The sequence below is a fragment of the Bos javanicus genome, chromosome 7 (assembly GCF_032452875.1).
Source record: "Bos javanicus breed banteng chromosome 7, ARS-OSU_banteng_1.0, whole genome shotgun sequence".
In the NCBI taxonomy this organism is placed as follows: domain Eukaryota; kingdom Metazoa; phylum Chordata; class Mammalia; order Artiodactyla; family Bovidae; genus Bos; species Bos javanicus.
This window is the reverse complement of record NC_083874.1, coordinates 99,870,084-99,897,414: the sequence shown is the minus strand read 5'-3', so window position 1 is coordinate 99,897,414 and position 27,331 is coordinate 99,870,084. Positions and strand designations below refer to the sequence as shown.

Sequence of the window (27,331 nt, the reverse complement as noted above, 5' to 3'; positions counted from 1 at the left end):
ATATCTTAATGAAATTAAGATTCCTATCAATGAACATGGGATATCTTTCTATTTATTTTGGTTTTCTTTAAATTTTTTTTTCAGCCATGCTTTGTAATTCTTAGTGTACACGTTTTTCATTTCCTTGGTTAAATTAATTCCTGAGTATTTTTGCATTGTATTTTATAAATGCTATTGTAAACATAAGTGCTTTTATAATTTAGTCTTCAAATTTTCATTACTGCTTTATAAAAACACAACTGATATTTGTGTGCTGATCTTTACTATGAAACATCACTAAATTTGGTTATAAGCTCAAGCACCTTCCTTTTGGATTCTTTGTAATTGTCTGTATGTAGATTATGTTATCTGTGAATACAGATAATTTACTTTTCTAATTTTTTTATTTTTCTTGTCTAACTGCCCAGATGAGAATTCCCAGTGTAATGTCAAACAGCAATGGTTAAAGCAGTATCTTGTTCTTATTTCTGATATCTGGAAAAAAAATTCGGTCTTTCTCCACTGAGCATAATGTTAAGTATGAATTTTTCATGAATGCTTATTATCATGTTCAGGATTTTCCTTTATATTCCTAGTTTGCTAAGCTTTTTGTCATAAAATATTATATTTTATCAAATATTCTATTCAACATCAATTAAGATTATAATTTTTTTCCTTGTTCTGTTTGTATGATGTATATTACATATGTTGATTTTCTTATATTGAGCTACCCTTGCTTTCCTGTGATAAATCTTACTTGATCATGATGTATGATCTTTTTAATATGCTTTTGGATTTGATTTGCTAATATTTTGATGAGAATTTTGCAGCTATATTCATAAAGGATATTATCCTGTGACTTTTTTTCTTGTGACGTTTTAGTTTCGTTTTATTGTCAGAATTGTTAACCTGATAGAATGAGTTTCAAAGTGTCTTCATTGACACATTGGTTGTTTAAGAATAAGTTGTTTAGTATCTACATATGTGTGTATTTTCCAGTTTCCTTTTGTTTTTGATTTTTAGTTTCACTCCATTGTGATCAGAGAAAATTCTATTGTGATCATATATATGTGATATAGCATATCCACAGCAAAACAACTCTTAAGTTTAAAAAGTGTGAAAATGGTTTTTTTGTTTTGTTTTGTTTTTTTGGTGAAGACAGTTACAATCTGATCTCATAAATACTTCCAGGTGTGTAATACAATATTGTTGACTATAATCACCATGTATATTAGATCCCCCAAACTTAACTTATTTTGTAATTGTAAGTATGTGCTCTTGGAGCACCAACTTCCCATTTCTCCCACCTCCCAGCCCCTGGTAACCACCGTTATACTCTCTGTTAACTCTGAATTTGGCTTTTTATAATCTGTATGTAAGTGATATCATGTAATACTTATATCTTCTGTTCCATTAATCTGTTGTTAGCTCCATTAACCTGTTGTTAGTCCATTAATCTGTGGAGCAATGCATGTTTCTTTTTCAGTCTGAGTTGGGAGTTCTACAAAACAGAGACAAACACTGCCCGTCATTCGTTCAGGTATCCCTCCAGATGAATCAGAACAGACTTACACAATAACTTGTGAATGGAGTCTGCTCTTCTCTCTCTGGAACTGGAGACTAAGAACCCACACTAGAACCATGGGCTGCGGCCCCTTTAAGATCGCTGCTGCACCAGGGACTTGGTGTGGTAAAACCAGTAAAAATACCCTTTAACTATTTTCCAGAGTTTTGACAAAGCTTGTTTTGACAGTTTACATTTGTTTTTCAATGTTTCTGTGAATGGATGAGAGCTCGGAGCTGCCTACCCCTTCATTTTGCTGACATCACTCTGAGGCATCACAAAATGTATTCTTTAAAAGACGTTTTTCGTCTCTCCCAGGACTACTTAAAAGCTCATGGGTGAAGTTCCATGACAAATGAAGCCATCTGGCACCACTTTATGCATTAGAGACTCTGGAGGCTTGATGGTCAGAGGAGTGAAAACCTTACATGTTCTCCATACCATCTGGGGTAGCTTCTGGAAGAAACAAGAATTTAGCAGAGCCTTGAAGGTTAAGTAGGATTTAGGCAGATGATAGAGCAAGTGGGGAGCATTCTGATTTAGATGAAGTGTTGTGTTGGCAATATGTATAGAATTCTATAGACAGGGGACTGACTAGTGTCCCTAGAGCAGAAATTTATTTATGGGAAAACAAGTAAAAAATTAAATTAATTTAATGCATGTATAACCTGTGTTTCAGCAACATGACTTCAAAACTCCAGTCTTTTCCAAAGCCTTTGTTTCACCAATATCTCCTGAACTGGAGTATAAAATAATATCAAATGGGATTCAGGAAGTCAGAAAAGTTATAGACTAGAATTCATGTGATTCAATGATTTAATGCTTCTATGATATAATAACTAGTGCTGCTATTATATTCAGTCTTATTACAGTTTGTATGTCATTTGCCTTTAAATTCTTCATCTTCCCTTACTATTTAAAAAATAGAATGTATTCTACTCATAAATATATGAAATTTTAAAAGAAAATAAAAATGGCATTTTTATTTTATAAACGTCAAATTATGAATTTTAGAAATAATAATTCTGTATTTTTCCACAGATGGTAAAGTGTCACTTTCAATAAGGCAATCTCTACATGAAAATACAGAATGACCTAAAAGATAATATAAAAGAAGTTGATAACATGCAAATATAAAGACTGGAAAGAAATATTCAGAAGAATATAATGATCTGAAAATTGGAACTTAAGGCCAAAGAATGTTCATGTCTTGCATAATTGCTGTATATTTTATGTGTATGTTCCTTTAACAAACATTTAATGTGAATTAGAATTTTATGTAAAAATTGGGCCTAGAATTGAGAACTCCAGGCTGAAGATTCCATTTTAGCAGATTTATATCAAGGACAGAAATGGATCTAGGGCAGAGGAGTTTATTACTAACATGGCAATTATCTTTTTACTTGATTTATCAAAATGCCTTATTTGCAATCTGTATTAGCTTTTTAGGGTTGTTGTAACAAAAATTTACTGCAGACAGAGTGGCAGAAATACTGATAACAGAAGCTTACATTCTTGCAATTCTGGAAGCTAGAAGTCTGAGATCAAGCAGTCAGCAGTGCTGAGTTCTTCTAAGACCATTCTTCTTTGTGTTGAGATGGCTATCTTCTCCCTGAGGTTTCACATGGTCTTCCCTCTGTACACGTTTGTGTGCTAAGTTTCTAGTCTTATTAGGACACGAGTGATATTGGATTAGGTCCACTTAATGACCTCATTTTAACCTTATCATCTCTTTGTTGTTTTGTTGTCACCAAGTTGTACTCTACTCTTTTGCAACCCATGGACTGTAGCCCACGAGGTCCTCTGTCCATAGGATTTCCCAGGCAAGAATAGTGTAATGGGTTATATTTCCTTCTCCAGGGGATCTTCCCAACCCAGGGACTGAACCTGTGTCTTCTGCATTGGCAAGTGGATTCTTTAACACTGAGCCACCAGTGAAGCTTTATCATCTCTTTGGAGAGATTTATATCTGTAAATATCTGAATAGTCTGATGGTTTTCCCTACTTTCTTTAATTTAAGCCTGAATTTTGCAATAAGTAGTTCATGATCTGAGCCACACTTAGTTACCAGAATTGATCAAGTATGACATAAATCAAATCCCTTATAATTATACAGTGCAAGTGACAAATAGATTCAAGGGATTAGATCTGATAGAAAGAGTGCCTGAAGAACTATGGACAGAGGTTTGTGACACTGTACAGGAGGCAGTGATCAAGACCATCCCCAAGAAGAAGAAATGTAAAAAGGCAAAATCGTTGCTGAGGAGGCCTTACAAATAGCTAAGAAAAGAAGAGATGCTAAAGGCAAAGGAGAAAAAGAAATATATACCCATCTGAATGCTGAGTTCCAAAGAATAACAAGGAGAGATGAGAAAGACTTCCCCAGTGATCAATGCAAAGAAATACAGGAAAACAATAGAATGGGAAAGACTAGAGATCTCTTCAAGAAAATTTGAGATACCAAGGGAACATTTCAGGAAAAGATGGACGGAATAAAGGAGAGAAATTTACGGACCTAACAGAAGCAGAAGATATTAAGAAGAGGTGGCAAGAATACACAGAAGAACTGTACAAAAAAAAGATTTTAATGATGCAGATAACCATGATGGTGTGATCACTCATCTAGAACCAGACATTCTTGGAGCATTAAGTCAAGTGGGCCTTAGGAAACATCAATACAAAGAAAGCTAGTGAATGTGAGGAATTTCAGTTGAGCTATTTCAAGTCCTTCAAGATGATGCTGTGAAAGTGCTGCACTCAACATGCCAGCAAATTTGAAAAACTCAGCAGTGGCCACAGGACTGGAAAAGCTGTTTTCATTCCAATCCCAAAGAAAGGCAATGCCAAAGAATTTTCAAACTACTACAAGATTGCACTCATCTCACATGCTAGCAAAGTAATGCTCAAAATTCTCCAAACAAGGCTTCAACAGTACGTGAAACAAGAACTTCCAGATGTTCAAGCTGGATTTAGAAAAGGGAGAGGAACCAGAGATCAAACTGCCAAAATCCGCTGGATCATCAAAAAGCAAGAGAGTTCCAGAAAAACATCTATTTCTGCTTTATTGACTATGCCAAAGTCTTTGAGTGTGTGGATCACAATAAACTGTGGAAAATTCTTCAAGAGATGGGAATAGAACCTGACATGGAACAATGGACTTGTTCCTAACTGGGAAAGGAGTACGTCAAGGCTGTATATTGTCACCCTGCTTATTTAACTTATATGTAGGGTACGTTATGGGAAATATAGGGCTGGATGAAGCACAAGCTGGAATCATGAAATATCAATAACCTCAGATACACAGATGATACCACACTTATGACAAAAAAAGAAGAAGTAAAGAACCTCTTGATGACAGTGAAAGAGGATAGTGAAAAAGCTGGCTTAAAACTCAACTTCATAAAACTAAGATCATGGCATCTGGTCCTATTACTTCATGGCGAATAGATGGGGAAACAGTGGAAACAGCGTCAGGGTTTAGGGGTTCCAAAAAAATGATGACTGAAGCCATGAAATTAAAAGACGTATACTCCTTAGAAGAAAAGTGATGACCAACCTAGACAGCATATTAAAAAGCAGAGACATTACTTTGCTGATAAAGGTCCATTTAGTCAAGGCTATGGTTTTTCCATTAGTCATGTATGGATTGGACTTTGGTCCATAAAGAAAGCTGAATGCTGAAGAATTTATGGTTTTGAAGAATCTTGAGAGTTTGTTGGACTGCATGGAAATAAAACCAGTCAATCCTAAAGGAAATCAGTCCTGAATATTCACTGGGAGAACTGATGCTGAAGCTGAAACTCTAATACTTTGGCCACCTGATGTGAAGAACTGATTTATTGGAAAAGACCCTGATGCTGGGAAAGATTGAAGGCAGGAGGAGAAGGGGATGACAGAAGATGAGATGGTTGGATGGCGTCACCAACGCGATGGACGTGAGTTTAAGCAAGCTCTGGGACTTGGTGATGGACAGGGAAGTCTGGCATGCTTTAATCCATGGGGTGGCAAATAGTTGGACATGACTGAGCTACTGAACTGAACTGAATTGTTACTATAAATATAGTCACAGTTGAATTTTGGGGGAATCCAATTCAGCTCTTACTATAACCTTTCTATTAAACACACAGTATTTACTTCCTATAGTAATAGCTGTGGAAAATATGATTCGTGGGACATAATTTCTTCCAAACGAATGCAGTTATTTTGGTAAAGTTCAGAATTAGCCCTTGGGTCTCTAGATATCACTGAGAAGTCAAAATGATTCAGGTATATACAATAGAATGAGTTCAAGAAATATTAATACAATATGTTTGGTTTAATGTGTGTGTGTTAGTCACTCAGTTGTGTCTGACTCAATGCAACTCCATGGACTGTAGCCCACTAGGCTCCTCTGTTCATGGAATCCTCTAGGCAGTAATACTGGAGTGGCCTCTCCAGGGGATCTTCCTTACCCAAGGTTTGAATCCAGGTCTCCTGCATTGTAGGCAGTTTCTTTACCGTCTGAACCACCTAGTTATTATAAAAGTTGGTCACTATTTTGAGCTATGCTTATGTATCTCTCACTTTGGGAAAAAGTGTCACTTTAGTCCACTGACCTAATTCTGTTTAAAAAGATTATGAATAACATAGTAATTTTGAGTTATGGTAGGTTATTAATATTACGCAACTCAGGGGTAGGTCAGATAAATTATGATGCATTCAGCAATGAAAGAAATTTCAGTTCACCTCTTGAGTAGGCTCCAGTATCTTTGTGTTACTATTCCCCGTAAACAGTCATTTTAAAATTACTTAAAATGTACAAATAATGATTTAACATAATTGGCTAATTGACTATTTAAACTGGCCTGGTATCATATTAATTATTTTTTCTTAATAAATGATTTAAGTTAAGCAAGATAAAATATTACTCATTCATTCATTTTCAAAATGTCCTCTGAATAGAAAAAAATACAACATATTTTTTTATACTTATATACTTTTTTATACTTTTTTATACTTATATACTTTTTTTATACTTTTATACTATAAGATATACTTATCTTGTTGCCATTTTTGAATTGTTAGAAAATCAAAATGCTGCTAAATATCTAATTAAGAAATATTTGTTATATTTAGAGTTTAAATTTGAATTTTTCAAAATCTAAGTAAATATATTTAAAAATCTCCATTTATCTGTGGTTTTCTTCTTCTCTGAACAGTTCCATTAATGTTCTCACCCTTAGAAAGAGAAATATTTTTTTATAGAATTTGTGAAATCAATTATTTTCTTTTCCTTCTATATTTATGTATTCTGAAATAATCAGTATGTTCTGCTAATTTTGACATTTTCAGCATAATAAAATTCACACTTTTGTTAGGGTTTTTTTAAGTATATATCTTATTTTAATATTTTCTTTCACTAGACTTTATATATTTCTAGTATATTCAAATAAATTCTAGTTTTTTTATTTGGGGAAAACATTTATTTATATAATGCATATTCATATGCATATAGACATATATATGTGCACATATATATGTATATATATGAGCCTCCGAGGTGGCACAGGTGGTAAAGAATTGCCTGCCAATGCAGAAGAAGTAGGAGATGTGGGTTTGATTCCTGGGTCAGGAAGATCGCCTGGAGGAGGAGGGCACGGCTTCCCACTCCAGAATTCATGCCTGGAGAATCCTATGGACAGAGGAGCCTAGTGGGCTATAGTCCATAGGGTCGCAACGAGTCACACATGACCATTGCACGTGACTAAATTGACTTCACATGCATGCAGACATACATATACATTGCGGTGTCACTTTTCATGAGGTTATTATTTAAAAAAAATTGGCATGGGATTGAAGATTTGAAACTGAGGTAAGAAGTAGCCTAAAGTGGAGGTTGTTCCATTGAAGCCTTAAATGAGATACAGAGACTAATAAACATTAAATAAGACCTTTAGAATTACACTCTTGAGTTTTCTAGGAGAAAAAAGTTGAGAAATAGTTAAAGAGGATTGGAAAGATAGGAAATACATGCCATAAAATTAGGTCTACAATGAACATTTGGTAGTTGATACAATCATAAAGTAAAAAATGCTTCTGGTAAAAAGCTGTTAGTGTGGTGTTTAATATTACCCACTCCTGTCCCATCTTCATGGATATTTCCCCCCACCCCCATTTAGATTGTATTCTTTAGTGCAAAGTTTCCAACTAAACAACTACTTTCCCAGACTCCTTTTTGCTATAATTGTCTACGTAACCAACTTCTAGCCAGTAAGGCATATGAGAAAGCGGCATGTAGAATTCTTACCTTCCTTATTAATTAAGAGTATGACAACGGGTGCCCATACCTGCCTTCCTTCTTCCTGCCTTAAAAAGAGACACAGTGCTTGAAACTAGAGCGAGGGCTTTGCAACTGAGAGGTGTAAAGCATCGGAAAGTTATCCCACTAAGGCTGGTAGATTGGCCACGTGGAAGAAGAATAAAATACTCGGGTCCTGGTAGCAGTTTTGAAGCTGAATAAAAAGCAGCAGCTCTCTTACTTTAAAAGATTTTTGGCTATGTGAAAACAAACACCTGTTTGTTTAAGCCACTGTCAGTCAGGTTCTTCTTCATGTAATAGAATGTGTTCCTCATTGTGCGTGTTGTCAAGAATGAAACAAAAAAAAAGAACATGTTATGTTTCTCTTACGTAAGTAGGATGTCACAAGCTAAGCACAGGCTAATGCGCCTGTGATTAGCTTGGCCTTTCCCCCAAGACTGAGAGGTGTCTCCTAGAGCTCGAGTAACTGTACAATCACAGCTGGCCAGAGAAGTAAACACAGAGAAGGATGCTAGTGCACATTACCTTTTTTCTAAGAAAACTGAAAGATTTTCCTGATGGCTCCTTCTTTCACTGGTTCTCACTGGGTGAAACCATGCCTCCAATTCACCTTTTCTATGGGGAAAGGGAGAAATCAGGGTGTTATTACTATGATTGGCTTGCATTTTGCCACATTAAACTGAATTAAGATTCTATTTCCAAGCACTAAGGAGAGATGGCTATTGTTAAGATAAAATGGCTGCCAAAAATATTTAACAAAGCAAAGGAAATCTTAACTTCCTTTTGTGTGCTTTCTTTGCACATTTGACAAATAAGAAATAAACAGCTGTCAAGTCTACTCTAATGTACTAAAATAAACGTTGTAAACAAAATGGATCAGAAGAACGAAAGGGGAGGCAAAATAATACTTAAGCACTTCAATAAGATATTAAAAAAATGGAGAACAAATTATAAATACACTGAATTGCATAGGTTCATTTAAGTGTTTTCAAAAATATAGTTACTGAAATTTCTTTTCAAACTGATAGTACAAGGATAGAAGACAAGAGTTCAAATATTTACTATTTAATATTTTATTACTTCATATTATATATTAATAGTAATTGCTAATTTGCTAGTAAAAAGTCACTATGTAAATAATTGATTGATATATCAAGCATATTGACTAAGAAAAATATTAAGTAAGATAAATAATATTTTCTAAATTGTTAGGATTCTGAGCTCTAATATCATAAATTTTTTCAGTAAAATAATAGCACAGAAAATACAAACAAATGACAGCTTTAACTGGCTATGCTCTAGGGAGCAGGATTTTTTCTTTCAAAAAAATGAATTATTTGGAGGGGTAAGAATATTCCGACTCAACATGACAAACATAGTATAATACAAATGTAATTTTGGAATAACGTAATTATTATTTCTGTATGTTTAAGAACAAGAAGATTAAAAAGTTATCAAATGAAAGACTATTTCTTATTAAAATTTAGTATTTTATACCCAAAACTACTATGAAAGATATTACAATTTAATGAGGTTATGTTCTATACCAAAGTTCTAGAATTTAGGTTTTGTATTTGGTATTCTTTGTGAATTACTGGACTCTGTTTTAACAATGAGGTTTTTGTTTTTTAAATTTTTTTATTGATATTAGCTTTATTTTTTAAATAGTATTTGCACATACAAAGCACACTGAAGAATCTATCATAAGAATAAAATAGGTTTCTAAGTCAGGTTTTTAAAAAACGATGTCTTCTAAAGTGCAATGAAACTGCTTCATTCATATTATCTAATTGGGAAATGTTTAGCAAATATTTTTAGAGTCATAAAAATGACTATATTTTTTAAACGAGTAACTTCAACCCTAAAAATTATTCTAAAAGAGTAAAATAAAGTGATGTAAGTTTTATGGAAGATGATATTTCATTTATTAAAAAATCAGAAATATCTAAAATGTTGAATATGATGTTTATGCAACTCAGTCTACTATAAATTAATAACAAAATACATTATGAATAAAACACTAATTAATAACATAAGGGCATACTTGGTGAAGAATTTTTACAGCATGTTAAATGAAAAATTGTAGCAACCCTATTCATTAATAATGTATGAAGATAGTAGAGACTTTATTTTCAACATGCATTTTGAAATAATAACAAGAAAATTTAACATTAAAAATCAATTTTAAAACCCACAACATCGTATTATTTATCACCTAAATATTTGTTCAGGAAAAGATGATGTTTGAGGATAATTTTATTACTTATTCAGTGTAATTAATTTGTAGTGGTGGAACCAGCAAGCTAACATAACATAGAATCTTACACTGTAAGTATTTTCCTGCTGTAAAGAATCCAAAACGTAGGCCTAGCCCTCCCTATCAGTTTTCCCTTCATACGTTTCACAAAACAAGAAAACTACAGGCCAATATCACTGATGAACATAGATGCAAAAATCCTTAACAAAATTCTAGCAATCAGAATCCAACAACACATTAAAAAGATCATACACCATGACCAAGTGGGCTTTATCCCAGGGATGCAAGGATTCTTCAATATCTGCAAATCAATCAATGTAATACACCACATTAACAAATTGAAAAATAAAAGCCATATGATCATCTCAATAGATGCAGAGAAAGCCTTTGACAAAATTCAACATCCATTTATGATAAAAACTTTCCAGAAAGCAGGAATAGAAGGAACATACCTCAACATAATCAAAGCTATATATGACAAACCCACAGCAAACATTACCGTCAATGGTGAAAACGTAACAGCATTTCCCCTAAAGTCAGGAACAAGACAAAGGTGCCCACTTTCTACTGTGCCCACCACTACTACTCAACATAGTTTTAGAGCAGAAAAAGAAATAAAAGGAATCCAGATTGGAAAAAAAGTAATAAAACTCTGTGTTTTTTTTTTTTTTTTAACCTTACAATTCCTAGAAGACATTAAGTGAGCATAAGAATCAGTGGATTAAGAAAGGGTTTCGAATAAAAGAAAATATTTGAATTTTGCATACTCAATCTTTCTAAAGAATTTGAGAAAATTTGAATTATCTCCCTTTCAGTTCAGTTCAGTTGCTCAGTTGTGTCTGACTCTTTGTGATGCCATGGACTGCAGCACACCAGGCTTACCAGTACATCATCAACTCCCAGAGTTTATGAAAACTCATGCCCATAGAGTCAGTGATGCCATCCAACCATCTTATCCTCTGTCATCCCCTTCTCTTCCTGCCCTCAATCTTTTCCAGCATCAGGGTCTTTTCAAATAAATCAGTTCTTTGCATCAGGTGGCCAAAGTACTGGAGTTTCAGCTTCAGCATCAGTCCCTCCAATGAATATTCAAGACTGATTTCCTTTAGGATGGATTGGTAGATGATCTCTTTGCAGTCCAAGTGACTCTCAAGAGTCATCTCCAACACCACAGTTCAAAAACATTAATTCTTTGGCACTCAGCTTTCTTTATAGTCCAAATCTCACACCCATACATGACTACTGGAAAAACCATAGCTTTGACTAGATGGGCCTTTGTTTGCAAAGTAATGCCTCTGCTTTTTAATATGCTGTCTGGGTTGGTCATAACTTTTCTTCCAAGGAGCAAGCGTCTTTTAATTTCATGGCTTCAGTCACCATCTGCAGTGATTTTGGAGCCCCCCAAAATAAAGTCTCTCACTATTTCCATTGTTTCCCCATCTATTTGCCATGAAGATATGGGACCAGATGCCATGATCTTAGTTTTCTGAATGCTGAGTTGTAAGCCAGCTTTTTCACTCTCCTCTTTCACTTTCATCAAGAGGCTCCTTAGCTCTTCTTGGCTTTCTGGGAGAAGTGTGGTTTCATCTGCATATCTGAGGTTATTGATATTTCTCCTGGCAATCTTGATTTCAGCTTGTACTTCATCCAGCCCAGTGTTTCTCATGATGTACTCTGCATATAAATTAAATAAGCAGAGTGACAATATACAGCCTTGACATACTCCTTTCCTGATTTGGAACCAATCTATTGTTCCATTCCAGTTCTAACTGTTGCTTCTTGACCTGCTTACAGATTTCTGACAGGAGGTAAGTCAGGTTTTCTGGAATTCCCATCTCTTGAAGAATTTTCCACAGCTTGTTTTGATCCACACAATCAAAGGCCTTGCCATAGTCAACAAATTGGAAGTAGATGTTTTTTTCCAGAACTCTCTCACTTTTTTGATGATCCAACAGATGTTGGCAATTTGATCTCTGGTTCCTCTGCCTTTTCTAAATCCAATTTGAACATCTGGAAGTTCTCAGTTTAGGTACTGTTGAAACCTGGCTTGGAGAATTCTGAGCATTACTTTGCTAGCATGTGAGATGAGTGCAACTGTGCAGTAGTTTGAGCTTTCTTTGGAATGGAAAGAAAGGCATTCTTTGGGATGCCTTTCATTGGAATGAAAACTGACCTTTTCAGTCCTGTAGCCACTGCTGTGTTTTCCAAATTTGCTGGCATATTGAGTGCAGCACTTTCACAGCATCATCTTTGAGGATTTGAAATATCTCAGCTGGAATTCCATCACCTCCACTAGCTTTGTTCGTAGTGATTCTTCCTAAGGCCCATCTGACTTCACGTTGGAACGTGATGTCTGGCTCTAGGTGAGTGATCACACCATCATGATTATCTGGTCCGTGAAGATCTTTTTTGTGTAATTCTTCTGTGTTTTCTTACCATCTCTTCTGAAAATCTTCTGCTTCTGTTAGGTCCATACCATTTCTGTCCTTTATTAAGCAGATCTTTGCATGAAATATTCCCTTGGTATCTCTAATTTTCTTGAAGAGATCTCTAGTGTTTCCCATTCTATTGTTTTCCTTTATTTCTTTCCATTGATCACTGAGGAAGGCTCTCTTATCTGTCCTTGCTATTCTTTTGATCTCTGTATTCAAATGGTTATATCTTTCCTTTTCTCCTTTGCCTTTTGCTTCTCTTCTTTTCACAAGTATTTGTAAGCCCTCCTCAGACAACCATTTTGCCTTTTATCATTTCTTTTTCTTGGGTCTGGTCTAGATCACTTCCTCCTGTACAGTGTCACGAACCTCTATCCATAGTTCTTCAGGCACTGTCTACCAGATCTAATCCCTTGAATAAGCTCTTTGATTCATCATAATAAAATATTTGAGGAAACATTTATGGTAAATTTTAAGAGCTCTTATCTTTGTATCTAAAATATAATCAATATCTAAGAATATAGTCAATAAGGAATTTTAAGAACAGTGACTTTCCTAGTCCATGGGTTAAATTAAGACAGTTAACCATCACACAAGTAATATACTATAAAATGTAGGATTTTAGAGTTTCAAGGTACTGCAAAAATTACTGAAACATCTTCATTTTATACTGTGAAATCTGGTCTTTTAGATTAAATAATTTATCCAAATCCTTAAAGCTATTAATAAAATCCAGGTCAGAAGCCAGCTATGCTGACTACATAAAGGCAAAAGTTCATCTTGCATTTTTAAATTTCGGTAACTACCTGGCATTTTCTTTTTCTATAATATCTACACAACGTGTGAACTTTGAAAGATATCTGCCAGTTACTTTAACACAGAAGGTCTACTGTGATTTCAGGGGATATATTTTAACACAATTTATGTATACACAGACACACACATTCTTAACAATTCAGAATAAAAAGTTAGGAAAGTATTGTTTTGAAATAAGATTAGATTTTCAATAGATAATTCTCCACATTCTAATGTTATTTTTTATTCTGCTATGTGACTAGAATAAACTTCATTATCTAGACTCACAGAGGGTATATTTCTTAGTCTATTTGGGACCATCATAACAAAATGCCACAGAAGTTTATGTCTTACTTTTCTGGAGGGTGAGAAATCCAAGATCATGGCACTAGCATGGTATTGTCTGGTAAGGGCTTTTTTCCTGGTTCATGGGAGGTGCCTTCTCACTGTGTCCTCACATGTAGGAAAGGGCCAGAGATTTCCATGTGGTCTCTTTTATAAGAACATTATCCCATACATGAATAATACCACCTCCTGGGGTTAAGGCTTCAATGTATGAATTTGGGTGAGGAAACAAACATTCTGACCATACAGTTTGTTTACATGCCAGAGGATTTCAGTAGTCTGGACTGCATGGATATATTTCATTAAGTAGGATGTTTTGATTTCCGTTTTTATACATACTCTGTTGTAACCTCCAATCTTGATTCTTGTGAGATGTATGTGTGTGTATTTCAGGAATCTGAAGTGGTGACTGATATAATGAAATGAATGATTGTCCAGAGGAGTATATTTTCTCACAGGAACTTAACCTACCATTGCATTTTCTTTCTTTTTTTTTTTTTGCATTTTCATCACTCCAACAAAATCAACTATTTTACTAGACCATAAAGTTTATGTATTCCTGTCAATGTAGGTAAAGTATTTATGCTTTAACACATTTTTGTTGTTTTTTATTTCTTAATTATAGGTAGATTTTATTTTCTTTTAATTTTCTAAAGCTGTTGTAAATTTATATAAATCCCCCTGCCAACAGATATGTTAATAATGCTTCCGTTCTAAATCCATTTAACAAATTAGGACTATTAATTTATTTAGGTAACAGTTACTAGATAACCCGAACCTCAATTATAGAGGAGAATGTTATCAATTTATTAGTAATCCAAATTGCAGCTAAATATGCTGCCATTTACTTAGCAAACATGATAAAAATTAGCTTGATAGAAGATTCATTTTAATTAAAGTTGACTAGCTAAAATGGAATTATTCATGCATGTTTACTTCTCAAACAAAAGTTTCTGATGACATACTATTTGTAGCTCAGTTTTTAGAGGCATTATTCATCTTTAATATCTATCAATGTATTCTGTTTAGCTATGAGTCAAAAAAAAAACAAAAACAAAAAATCTATGCCTACTATACCAGTGGTCACTGGTCTATAATATTTAAGATATTATTGTATTAGAGAAACTACAGAGGATAATGAACATAAAGAGGCTAATATTTAGAAGATGATACATGAAAAATAACAGTTATTTACAGCTTTCTTAAGCAAAATATGAACATAAAATTATCTCAAATTCTAATTCAGTCATTATGAAGTCAGAATTATTTATTTGGTCAACTCTAAATAAGTATAAACATAAGCACACATAAAAAGGTATGAAATCCAAATATAATACTATGACAAGCATGCATTTTCTGAGTCAAGTAGATAAACTAAGATCCTTATCTTAGTAAGTTTTAACATAATAATTTATAAAATTGTAATAATTTATGTTTAATGATTTATGTTCTTAATGACTATGTCCTGAAAGTTGTTCTGGAACATTTAATGGATAGTGGCATGGAAAAGTAGAATTATTCTATATTGTTCCAAAGGCAGGTATTGAAATAAGCATTTCTGAATGATGATCAGATTCTGATTCAAGTGAAGGAGAATGTTTACTTATTAAAGATGCTAAAAATTTTACAAAAAGAGTCATATCTCTGAAATTTAAACAAACCATAGGGGTCATATTCTAGCACACATAAACCAATTAATTGTTTATATGAATTTATCATATAATTAAAAATAATTCATGTATTTTCAGAAGCATAATGTATAAGTTTTGAATAGGCTATAATAAAGCCTATTCAAAAAATCTTATTCATGAAGATTGAGCATGGGATGGGGAGGGAAGTGGGAGGGGGTTCAGGATAGGGAATACATGTACACTCATGGCAGATCTAAGTCAATGTATGGCAAAACCAATACAATATTGTAAATTAAAATAAATAAGTTAATTAATTTAAAAAAAAAAAGGTTGAGCAAATTAGGTGCAACAAAAGGCCAAAGTATGAGAAATGCAAATAAACTTCTAGGCCTTATTAGTTAACAGAAGTACAATAAAAGTAATGGTTATGCTGAACTAGGTTTAGATAAAGCAATATATTGGGGCTTCCCTGGTAGCTCAGCTGGTAAAGAATCTTCCTGCAATATCGGAGACCCCAGTTCAATTCCTGGGTCGGGAACATCCCCTGAAGAAGGGATAGACTACCCACTCCAGTATTCATGGGCTTTCCTGGTGGCTCAGACAGTAAAGAATCCACCTGCATTGTGGGAGACCTGAATTTGATCCCTGGGTTGGGAAGATCTCCTGGAGGAGGCATGGCAACCCACTCTAGTACTCTTGCCTGGAGAATTCGATTGACAAGAGGAGCCTGGCAGACGACAGTCCATGGGATCACAAAGAGTCAGAACCTGCTGAGCGACTAAGCACACACAGCACATGTATAGCACACAAAGAAGCAACGTTGATAAACTAGTATGCTCAAGGTTAGAATAATCAGGGTGGTGAGGGACTAGAAAAAGTATCTTATGAGAAGTCATTATATTAATTGAAGATTATGTTAGAAAAGAGAATGTTACAAAATATTTGCCAGGGTTAGTATTTGGGAAATGTGAAGATGTAGAGACAAAGAATAGCTGTTGGGCTTGGGAACTAGTAACAACTTAGACTGTAAATCTGCACATAGCGGAATCACCAAGCTCACAGCTCCCTGAAAGATATAGCTAAAGGCTGACACTCATTCATAAGTTGTTTTTACAAGAAGCAGACCCTCCTCCAGTTGAAAACTCCTGACCCCAAGAACACAGACCCTAGACTAGTTGAAACCAGAAGACTGATTATGCTAGAAACCTCATCTTGGTGCCAACCAATACAAGAATCAGCCATGAGCTCATGACACCCTGCTCCTTGAACAGTATAAAACGCCTTGCTACACCCACAGGATGGGTCACACAGTCCTGAGAGCAACAGCCCCTTTGTCTGGTAAAGCAATAAAAGCAACACTTTTCTACTTCACCCAAATCTCTCTCCACATTTCTATTCAGCGCTAGTGATAAGAGGTCAAGTTTCAGCAACAGCAATGCTCAGAAGATTACTGGGATTAATATGATTTGGAAACAAAACTGAATCTGCTTTGGTGTGTAAGGTATATGAGTTTTAATACAAGTATAGAGATTCGTGTAACCAACATCACTATCCTCAGGTCACAGAATCATTGTATTACCCCTGGCAACAAACATTATAGCCTTGTCTTATCCAGAATATCATATTAGTAGAATTGTATAGTATGTAACCTTTTGATAGTAGCATCACTCACTCAGCATATTGCTTTTGAAATTCATCCAAGATGCTGTCTGTAGGAATCATTTGTTCCTTTCAAGTTCTAAGAAGCATTCCATTATGTGGATATTCTACTGTTTGTTTATCCATTCACCCTTCAGTGATATCTGGATCATTCTCAATCTTTGGTAATTACAAATAGAGCTGCTATTAATAATTGTGTGCAGGTGTTTGTATAAACAAAAGTTTTCATTTATTAGGACAGATACCTGGAAGTAGGATTGTTGAGTGGTGTGGTACCTATAAGTTTAACTTGTTAAGAAAGTTCCAATCTCTTTTACTGAGTGCTTGTACCATTTTGCATTCTTATCAGCAACATAGGGGCTCATTTGTTCAGTATCCTTGTCAGCACTTTGTCAGCATTTTTCATTTTAGCTCTTCTAGTAGTTGTATAGTGATATCTCTTCTTGGTTTTAATTTGCATTTACTTAAGGGATCATTATCTTGAACATGGTTCCCTATGCTTATTTGCCATCTGTATATTTTCTTTGATGAAGTGTTGTCTCAAGTCAGGTTAACTTCTTTTCCATTGGCACTGGGTGTATTTTCATCCTACATTTGAGGCTTTATTACATGTGACAGGAATATATCATCATTTGAATACTTCTGCATGGCCAGGAAGCTCACAGACCTGCTCACTTCATAAACTTAGATGGCTACTTCTAGGAGTCTGACTAGGGAATGTGCCTTAGCATTCAAATCATCTTCTGAGTCAGCATCTGGGTCTTTCAGTGCACATCTGTATGACTCACTCCAATTATTTCTCTAAATTCTCAGACACTCCCTGTATAGTCCATAGAAGTATATTTTCTAGTTCTTCAAATATGTAGAACTCATTTGTCTCAGTCTACTGCAAGGCCTTGCTGTTCTTTGGAACTCCACATTCAAGTGGGTATATCTTTACTTTTCTCCTTTGCTTTTCATTTCTCTTCTTCTCACAGCTATTTGTAAGGCCTCCTCAGACAACCATTTCCCCTTTTTGCATTTCTTTTTCTTGGGAATGGTCTTGATCACTGCCTCCTGTACAATGTCATGAACCTCCATCCATAGTTCTTCAGGCACTGTATCAGCTCTAATCCCATGAATCCTTTTCTTACTTCCACTGTATAATCCTAAGGGATTTGATTTAGGTCATACTTGAATGGTCTAATGGTTTTCCCTACTTTCTTCAATTTAAGTCTGAATTTGGCAATAAGGGGTTCATGATCTGAGCCACAGTCAGCTCTGGATCTTGTTTCTGCTGACTGTGTAGAGCTTCTCCATCTTTGGCTGCAAAGAATATAATGAATCTGATTTCAGTATTGACCATCTAGTCATGTCCGTGTGTAGTCTTCTCTTGTGTTGTTGGAAGAGGGTGTTTGCTATGACCAGTGCGTTCTCTTGGCAAAACTTTATTAGCCTTTGCCCTGCTTCATTCTGTACTCCAAAGCCAAATTTGCCTGTTACTCCAGGTATTTCTTGACTTCCTACTTTTGCCTTCCAGTCCCTGAAAATGAAAAGGACATCTTTTTTGGGTGTTAGTTCTAGAAGGTCTTAATAGGTCTTCATAGAACTGATTAACTTTAGCTTCTTCAGCATTACTGGTCGGGGCATAGACTTGGATTACTGTGATACTGAATGGATTGACTTGGAAATGAACAGAGATCATTCTGTCATTTTTGGTGTTGGAGAAGACTCTTCAGAGTGCCTTGGACTACAAGGAGATCCAACGAGTCCATCTTACAGGAAATCAGTCCTGAATATTCCTTGGAAGGATTGATGCTGAAGCTGAAACTCCAATACTTTGGCCCCTTGATGTGAAGAACTGACTCATTTGAAAAGACCCTGATGTTGGCAAAGATTGAAGGTGGAAGGAGAAGGGGATGACAGAGGATGAGAGGTTGGATGGCATCACCAACTCAATGGACATGAGTTTGAGTTAACTCCGGGAGTTAGTGATGAATAGGGAGGCCTGGTGTGCTGCAGTCCATGGGGTTGCAAAGAGCTGGACACGACGGAGCGACTGAACTGAACTGAACTGAACTGCAAGGCCATTGGTGAAGGCCCAAAAGTCAAAAATACCTAAACCCCCCTAAGTGGGTGTTATTAAGTGTTCCTCCACATTGTTTAGCTATATGTCCATTGGGTAGACTTTCTTTTAACTTTTTCCATCATTGTGTATCATACCATTTCCAAATAACATCATACTCAATTCTGAAACTCTCAGCAGTGAATTTAAGGGGGTGGGAGAGGGTAGGGAAAAAACATCATAGAGTTTAGACATACTACAACAACAAAGCAGGAGAGTCCTAGAAATCTCAATTTTTGGCACCATGAAAAATGAAGTAATGTGCTACTTTATATTATTTTGTTTCCCTCTGCTGTATGCCATGTCCACCTCATCAGTGGCCTCTACTGAGTTTCTCTATTCAAAAACTTCTCTACAGTACTTGCAGCATGATACCTATCCTTGGCTTTCAGATGACTTGATGTCTTTGAAAAATGAAGCCCTTTGGACTAAAACTCAATAACAAGTAGTAGTTTTGTTTTGAGTAGTTGTTAAGGCAGCATTGATGTCCCAAACCCCAGAAGTCTCTTCCAAGTAATGGATTTCTTGTGTTCCTAGCAACTTAATTCTACATGCTATAATCTAAGTATCTGGGAAGCAAATTAGGCCATTAGACCCTTGTAAATCTCTGGAGGCTAATTTTTGCTTAGTGCAGCATTAAAAAATAAAAAAAACTGATGAATAGGTAAAAAGAGTCAGCCTTTCTCTTAATCATGGAATTTGATTTCATCAAAATCAATGTCCCACGTGTTTCAGGGCATCTTCTTTTGTAATAAAAAATGATAAATTATTTATTTTCTTAGTGTGAAAAATATTCATGGTTTCCCTGGCCCACTTAATTACTAGTCAAGCTTGCCTAAATTTATAAACCAAAATATTTTTCATTAGGTAGGTGACTATACTCTTTTTTAATATATTTTTTAAAAATTATTCTTAATTGGAAGATAATTGCTTTACAATGTTGTGTTGGCTTCTGCTATACAACAATATGAATCAGCCATAAGGGTATATCTGTCTTCTCCCTCTTGAACCTTTGTCCCAAACTGCCCTTATCCAATCCATCTAGGTTGTCACAGAGCACCAGGCTGAGCTCCCTGGGCTATACAGCAACTTCCCACTAGCTAGCTATTTTACACATGGTAATGTACGCATTTCAGTGCTTCTCTGTCTATTTGTCCCACCCTTTTATTCTCCTACTGTGTCCGTAAGATGGCTCTCTACTTCTCTGTCTCTATTCCTGCCCTGAATATAGGTTCATCAGTCATTTTTATAGATTCCATATGTATGCATTCAGTTCAGTTCAGTTCAGTCGCACAGTCGTGTCCGACTCTTTGCAACCCCATGAATCGCAGCACGCCAGGCCTCCCTGTCCATCACCAACTCCCGGAGTTCACTCAGACTCATGTCCATCGAGTCAGTGATGCCATCCAGCCATCTCATCCTCTGTCATCCCCTTCTCTTCCTGCCCCCAATCCCTCCCAGCATCAGAGTCTTTTCCAATGAATCAACTCTTCGCATGAGGTGGCCAAAGTACTGGAGTTTCAGCTTTAGCATCATTCCTTCCAAAGAACACCCAGGACTGATCTCCCTTAGAATGGACTGGTTTTCTCCTTGCAGTCCAAGGGACTCTCAAGAGTCTTCTCCAACACCGCAGTTCAAAAGCATCAATTCTTCAGTGTTCAGCTTTCTTCACAGTCCAACTCTCACATCCATAAATGACTATAGGAGAAACCAAATCAGAATTATAATGAGGTCATTTCACAGTGGTCAGAATGGCCATCATCAAAAATCTACAAACAATAAATGCTGGGGAGGATGTGGAGAAAAGGGAACCCTCTTGCTCTGTTGGTGGGATGTAAATTGATATAGCCACTATGGAGAACAATACGAGGATTCATTTAAAAACTAGGAATAAAACTACCATATGACCCAGCAATCTCACTACCCTGATATTTCTTTTTTTTAGGAGATAGTTATGATGATACTATCAATCAATGCACTAGCTTACCTTCAGTTGCTATCAAGTCCATATTCTGCCATAATAGATTTTGTTAGTATGCCTGTGAACTTAAATATTCCTGTGGCAAAACAACACATATATATTGAATGACTCCATGAATATCAATGTGTGAAAATTCAAATGTGCCTATCAAGTACCAAGGTGAATCACAAAGAAGACATCAACCAAAGCTATTAAGGGCTAAGTGTCCTGAACTGTTCTTAGGTAAAAATCAGTTACAAATCTTATATATATATATATATATATATAAAATACAACAATTGAGATAATCTAAATGAAAAAAACAATCGAGGTTGAAAATTCATTTTCAAAAAAACAAAATTTATGACCTACTTCAGATGATAAAATCATAGTTATTTTAATATAAAATCTGCTATAAATTATAGTTTTAGAAACTATATTGAAATTTTTTAATTAAAAACTTAATTCTTAAAAATTTTGATGAATCCTAATGTCTCAAGTTCAGTTCAGTTGCTCAGTCGTGTCTCTTTGAGACACCATACACTACAGCACTCCAGTCTTCCCTGTCCATCACCAACTCCCAGAACTTGTTCAAATTCATGTCCATCAAGTTGGTGATGCCATCCAAGCATCTCACCTTCTGTCATCCTCTTCTCTTCCTGCCTTCAGTCTTTCCCAACATCAGGGTCTTTTCCAATGAGTCAGTTGTTCGCATCAGGTGGCCAAAGTATTGGAGTTTCAGCCTCAGCATCCGTCCTTCCAATGAATATTTAGGACTGATTTCATTTAAGATTGACTGGTTGGATCTCACTGCAGTCCAAGGGACTCTCAATAATCTTCTCCAATGCCACAGCTCAAAAGCGTCATTTCTTCAACACTCAGCTTTCTTTATAGTCCAACTCTCACATCCATACATGATTACTGGAAAAACCATAGCTTTGACTATGGGACCTTTGTCAGTAATGTCTCTGCTTTTTAATACATTGTCTAGGTTCGCTATAGCTTTTCTTCCAAGGAGCAAGCATCTTTTAATTTCAGGGCCGCAGTCACCATCTGCAGTGATTTTGGAACCCAAGAATATAAAGTCTGTCACTGTTGCCACTGTTTCCCCATCTATTTGCCATGAAGTGATGGGACCAGATGCCCTGATCTTAGTTTTTTGAATGTTGAGGTTGCCATGCCCTCCTCCAGGGGATCTTCCTGACCCAGGGATCAAACCCCTGTCTCTTACATCTATCTTCAGTGGCAAGTGTGTCCTTCACCACTAGCACCACCAGGGAAGCCATAATGTCTCTAAATAGTGGCTAACTGTTTTATCTATTCAGTTGACTTTTGGTAATACTGACTCTGCAGAACTATTTGCTCTAAGCAAGGTCACAGTTGATCTACATGATGGAACTCCTAATTGCCAATATTTTGCCCTCTCCTTTGGCTCATCAACATTTGAGACAGTTTATTACAACTGTTCCTGGAAGCATTTCCTTCACTTTAGCTTTAAATTCATGATACTCTTTTTGTTTTTCTCCTCCTATAACTGTTCTAATCCCTTTGTAAAATTTCTCTCCTGAGTTACTCTAATAGACTTCTAAGTTGCCTTTATTCTCCATCCCTGAAATCTATGTGCAATGCAGCAGTCAAAGCGAATCTACTAAAATATGGCAGATTCTGATATTTCTTGTCTAAAAACCCTTTGGCAACTTCCCATCTCTCTAAAAGTAAAAGCCAATATCCTTAAAATGATCTGTAAGCAAGTATGTCTTCTAAGTTCCTGTTATTATTTATTTGACTTCATCTCCTATAATTCTCTCTCCTCTTCATTCTGATCAAACCATAGTTGCCAACTTCCTGGTCTACCAACAATCCAGGCAAGCTCCTACCTCAGGGCTGTACACTTGCTGTTTTCCTTGAGTATAATTTTATTTCCACAGATGTTAGCATTGTTTGTTCTCATTCTTCTATATTGTCACTAAACTGTCATCTCTTCAAAAAGGTCTGCTCTAGGTAACACATTGTTCTCCTATGCTTGATTATCCCCAACTTCCTTCCCCATATCATTTTATTGCTTTGTATTAGCTACTTTAAATTTTTATTCATTTTGCTTATTCATGTGTCTGATCAGTTATCTAATTTAACAACAGTTTATGTTATGCAAGAATAAAGATTTTCTTTACATGACTACTAGTAGATTACTACTGCCTAGACAACGAGTAATTGGTATATAATATACACATTAGTTAGATGATTCAATTATTTGCTTTTTCAGACATGATATATATACCATAATTTGTATGGAAGTGTGCTGGCATGGAGAACTTAATGGTCAGTGAGGGTAAAAGACTTGCACATTATTCCTACTTATCTGTAGCATATTCACTAGTAAAAATAATGGTAATTTTAATGATACTTACAGTTATATATACACCATATACAGCACATTTCAAAGAGCTCTTAAATCTGTGACATGATTAAAGCACCAACAATTTTTTTTTTTTTATAAATAACACCCTTCAACACACAGAATAACTTTATTCCACACATTTTGCTGCACTTTTTAAAGACTGCCTTCCCCTTCTGAAAACATCAAAAGACATTATTTGTTTAACAGTGAGGATTTACTCCATTCTAACTTTGAGGAGATTTTCTTTGCTTGTCTATTTTCTTAGTTTATTTGCTACATTAGTTAATGTTTATAAATATAGCCAACAATTAAGAACATAGTTTTGTTATAGTGATAATCATGGAACTGCAAGTGAAGCAATAAAGAAAATATCATATTAACTAGGCACACTGATTAGGAATATTAGCAGAAAAAAAAAAAGAAACATTTTAAGATGTGTCAGGAGGTAAAGTCCATGACTTCCATATGATTGTTCTGCAGTAATTAAAGGATTATTAAACTTCCTTTATATTGCACAGAATGTCTTTAGATAAATATTTGCTTACAAATTAAGCAATTTTAATTATACCAGTTATATCCAACTAATATTGTAAACAACTCCAACATATAAATGTTTAGCTCATGTTTTCTATTTAATAAATGACTAAGAAACCACACATACTTGATAATAATGCTGTGCACTGCAATATTTCTTATAGCACATGGTACTCTACATAAATTTGCGCATTGAGGGTCAGAAAATCCCTTTAGATTGCATAAGAGAAATATAATAATTCCTGTCTTTAGGATGCTGAGACTTCAATACCTTAAGCAATACAATTCTGCATGGTATATAGCTGGATAAAAATTCTAATCTGCCTAACTTTGTTTAACATATTCTTGATTGCATTATATTTGGACTAACGACAAGCTTCCACGTGTTCCACAATTGCTCGCAGCACCGGCGGTTTTTGCTTTTTTGTTGTTGTTCTTCAGAAACACCACCTCTATATACTTGCTCTTTTGCCATTGTGTCCATTTCTTATTAAGGATAGCTTTGCTTTACTCTAGTTCTTAATTTTATCTACAGTACAGCATTATGATAATGATTTAACATTTCTGAAAGTCCACAGTCTTCAGAAATATTCTTCATTACTTTATGTTTACAAAGTACGAGAGATAAACTTTTGGTCTGGTACATATAAGCGATTGAAAGGAAAGTGCTAATTATTAATGAGCTTGGATTTTCCCTTTTGCTCAGAATTAAATGTCATAGGCCATTTAAATAATAATGTTATGAAAGATACAGTTAATGAAGTTATATTTGCATTTCTCCTTAGACATTAAGGATTATGCTTGCTGTAAATTTCTCATTTTAATGCTCAGATAAAAATCTTTTTATTATCATTTTGCTATCCAATACTAGCACTCTCTGAGACACTCCCAACACTAAATTAGTTTAATAGGCTCAAGAATTGAAGGAAAAAATACAATAAAAGTAGATAAAGTGTCTATTTTGCTCACTGTTGATTTTATATTCTCTAAACCAGTACATGGTACATGGGATGAACTGTATAAATTTTGACTAATGAATAAATACCAGCTATATGTTAATAGATTGGCTTAACTTGGTTTTCCCAAATGGTACTGATGGTAAAGAACCCCCATGCCAGTGCAGGAGAAGTTAAAAGATGTGGTTTCGATCATCCCTGGGGCAAGAGCATAGCAACTCACTCCAGTATTCTTGCCTGGAGAAAACTATGGACAGAGGAACTTGGCGGGCTACAGTCCAAAGGGTCACAAAAAGTCGGACACAACTGAAGCAACTTAGCATGCTAAGAGAGATAAAAAGATGGTAAGAGAGTTGTTGTTACTGTTTAGTCACTAAGTTGTATCGGACTCTTTTGCAACCCCATGGATTGTAGCCTGCCAGGCGCTTTTGTCCATGGGATTTCCCAGACAATAATGCTGGAGTGGGTTGCCATTTCTTTCTCTAGGGGATCTTCCAGACCCAGGGATCGAACCTGAGGATTCTTTACTTCTGAGCCACCAGGGAAGGCCCTAAGAGAACTGAGGGAAGATGAATAAATTTCAGTCAAAATCAGAAAAACCTAAAACAAAAACATATGTAGTAATGCACAAATCATAAGGCTGAATGTGGGACATTATTAGAAGTGTCTTTTTTAAGAAATAAATAGTTTTGATGCATTTTATGTACTATATAGAGTAGGACAAAAGGAGAATATCAGGCAATGCGTGGTCTTAGAACTTAAGTTAAAGTAAGGAAAATCACTATATACAGCCAGAATAATTTGGAAGTGTTAACACTTATTGTAGTTTATGTCCAGAGGATGTTTTCTCCAACTGCACCAGAATTGTGACTAAAGTCCAAGGTTAGAGAAAAAGTGCCTATAAATCAAAATGTGGATAGTCTCTAATAAGTGACTCGACCATTTTTGTATCAAGCTGCTTTAAAAGGTGCCAGAACCAGTCCCATCATCATCATGGTACTCATCCCCCAAACAGTACAGTGGAATGGCTGGAAGAAAGGAGGCCAGATCTTGGAAGGAGCTGTCAGTTTTGTTAGGACTGAGATAGGCATGGAGGCAAGTTCTGGTAGCATCTTCTACATCAAGAAACTGCCTAGTAGAGTCCCACATTGGGCTTTCCCAGGTACTCACAGAAACATGCCCAAGTGAAATGCATGCAGAATCCTGCCTTTGTCGGGCTTTGGAGAGATAAGAAAGGCTTCCTCAGTGATCAATGAAAAGAAATAGAGGAAAACAATAGAATGGGAAAAACTAGAGATCTCTTCAAGAAAATTAGAGATACCGAGGGAACATTTCATGCAAAGATGGGCTCAATAAAGGACAGAAATGGTAGGGACCTAACAGAAGAAGATATTAAGAAGAGATGGCAAGAATGCACAGAAAAACTGGACAAAAAAGATCTTCACAACCCAGATAATCATGATGGTGTGATCACTAACCTAGAGCCAGACACCCTGGAATATGAAGTCAAGTGGGCCTTAGGAAGCATCACTAAGAACAGGGCTAGTGGAGGTGATGGAATTCCAGTTGAGCTATTTCAAATCCTGAAAGATGATGCTGTGAAAGTGCTGCACTCAATATGCCAACAAATTTGGAAAACTCAGCAGTGGCCACAGGACTGGAAAAGGTCAGTTTTCATTCCAATCCCAAAGAAAGACAATGCTAAAAAATGCTCAAACTACCACACAATTGCACTCATCTCACACGCTAATAAAGTAATGTTGAAAATTCTCCAAGCCAGGCTTCAGCAATACATGAACTTCCAGATGTTCAAGCTGGTTTTAGAAAAGGCAGAGGAACCAGAGATCAAATTGCCAACATCCACTGGATCATGGAAAAAGCAAAAGATTTCCAGAAAAACATCTATTTCTGCTTTATTGACTATGCCAAAGCCTTTGACTGTGTGGATCACAATAAACTGTGGAAAATTCTGAAAGAGATGGGCATGCCAGATCACCTGACCTGCCTCTTGAGAAACCTGTATGCAGGTCAGGAAGCAACAGTTAGAATTGGACATGAAACAACAGACTGATTCCAAATAGGAAAAGAGTACGTCAAGGCTGTTTATTGTCACCCAGCTTATTTAACTTATATCCAGAGTACATCATGAGAATCAATAATCAAGATTGCTGGGAGAAGTATCAATAACCTCAGATATGCAGATGACACCACCCTTATGGCAGAAAGTGAAGAAAAACTAAAGAGCCTCTTGATGAAAGTGAAATAGGAGAGTGAAAAAGTTGGCTTAAAGCTCAACATTCAGAAAACTAAGATCATGACACCTGGTCCCATCACTTTATGGCAAATAGATGGGGAATCAGCAGATACAGTGGCTAACTTTATTTTTCTGGGCTCCAAAATCACTGCAGATGGTGACTGC

General features: G+C 35.7%; 1 long non-coding RNA gene across 2 annotated transcripts in view; it reads right to left on the bottom strand.

Annotated features, from left to right (window-relative positions):
- The window catches only part of LOC133251715 (uncharacterized), a 182,189-nt gene that overhangs the window by 96,879 nt on the left and 57,979 nt on the right, over positions 1 to 27,331 (bottom strand). For both annotated transcript variants that reach the window (XR_009737756.1, XR_009737755.1), the window contains exon 3: positions 8,367 to 8,456. This is a non-coding gene — a long non-coding RNA (uncharacterized LOC133251715). The remainder of the gene's footprint in view (positions 1 to 8,366; positions 8,457 to 27,331) is intronic.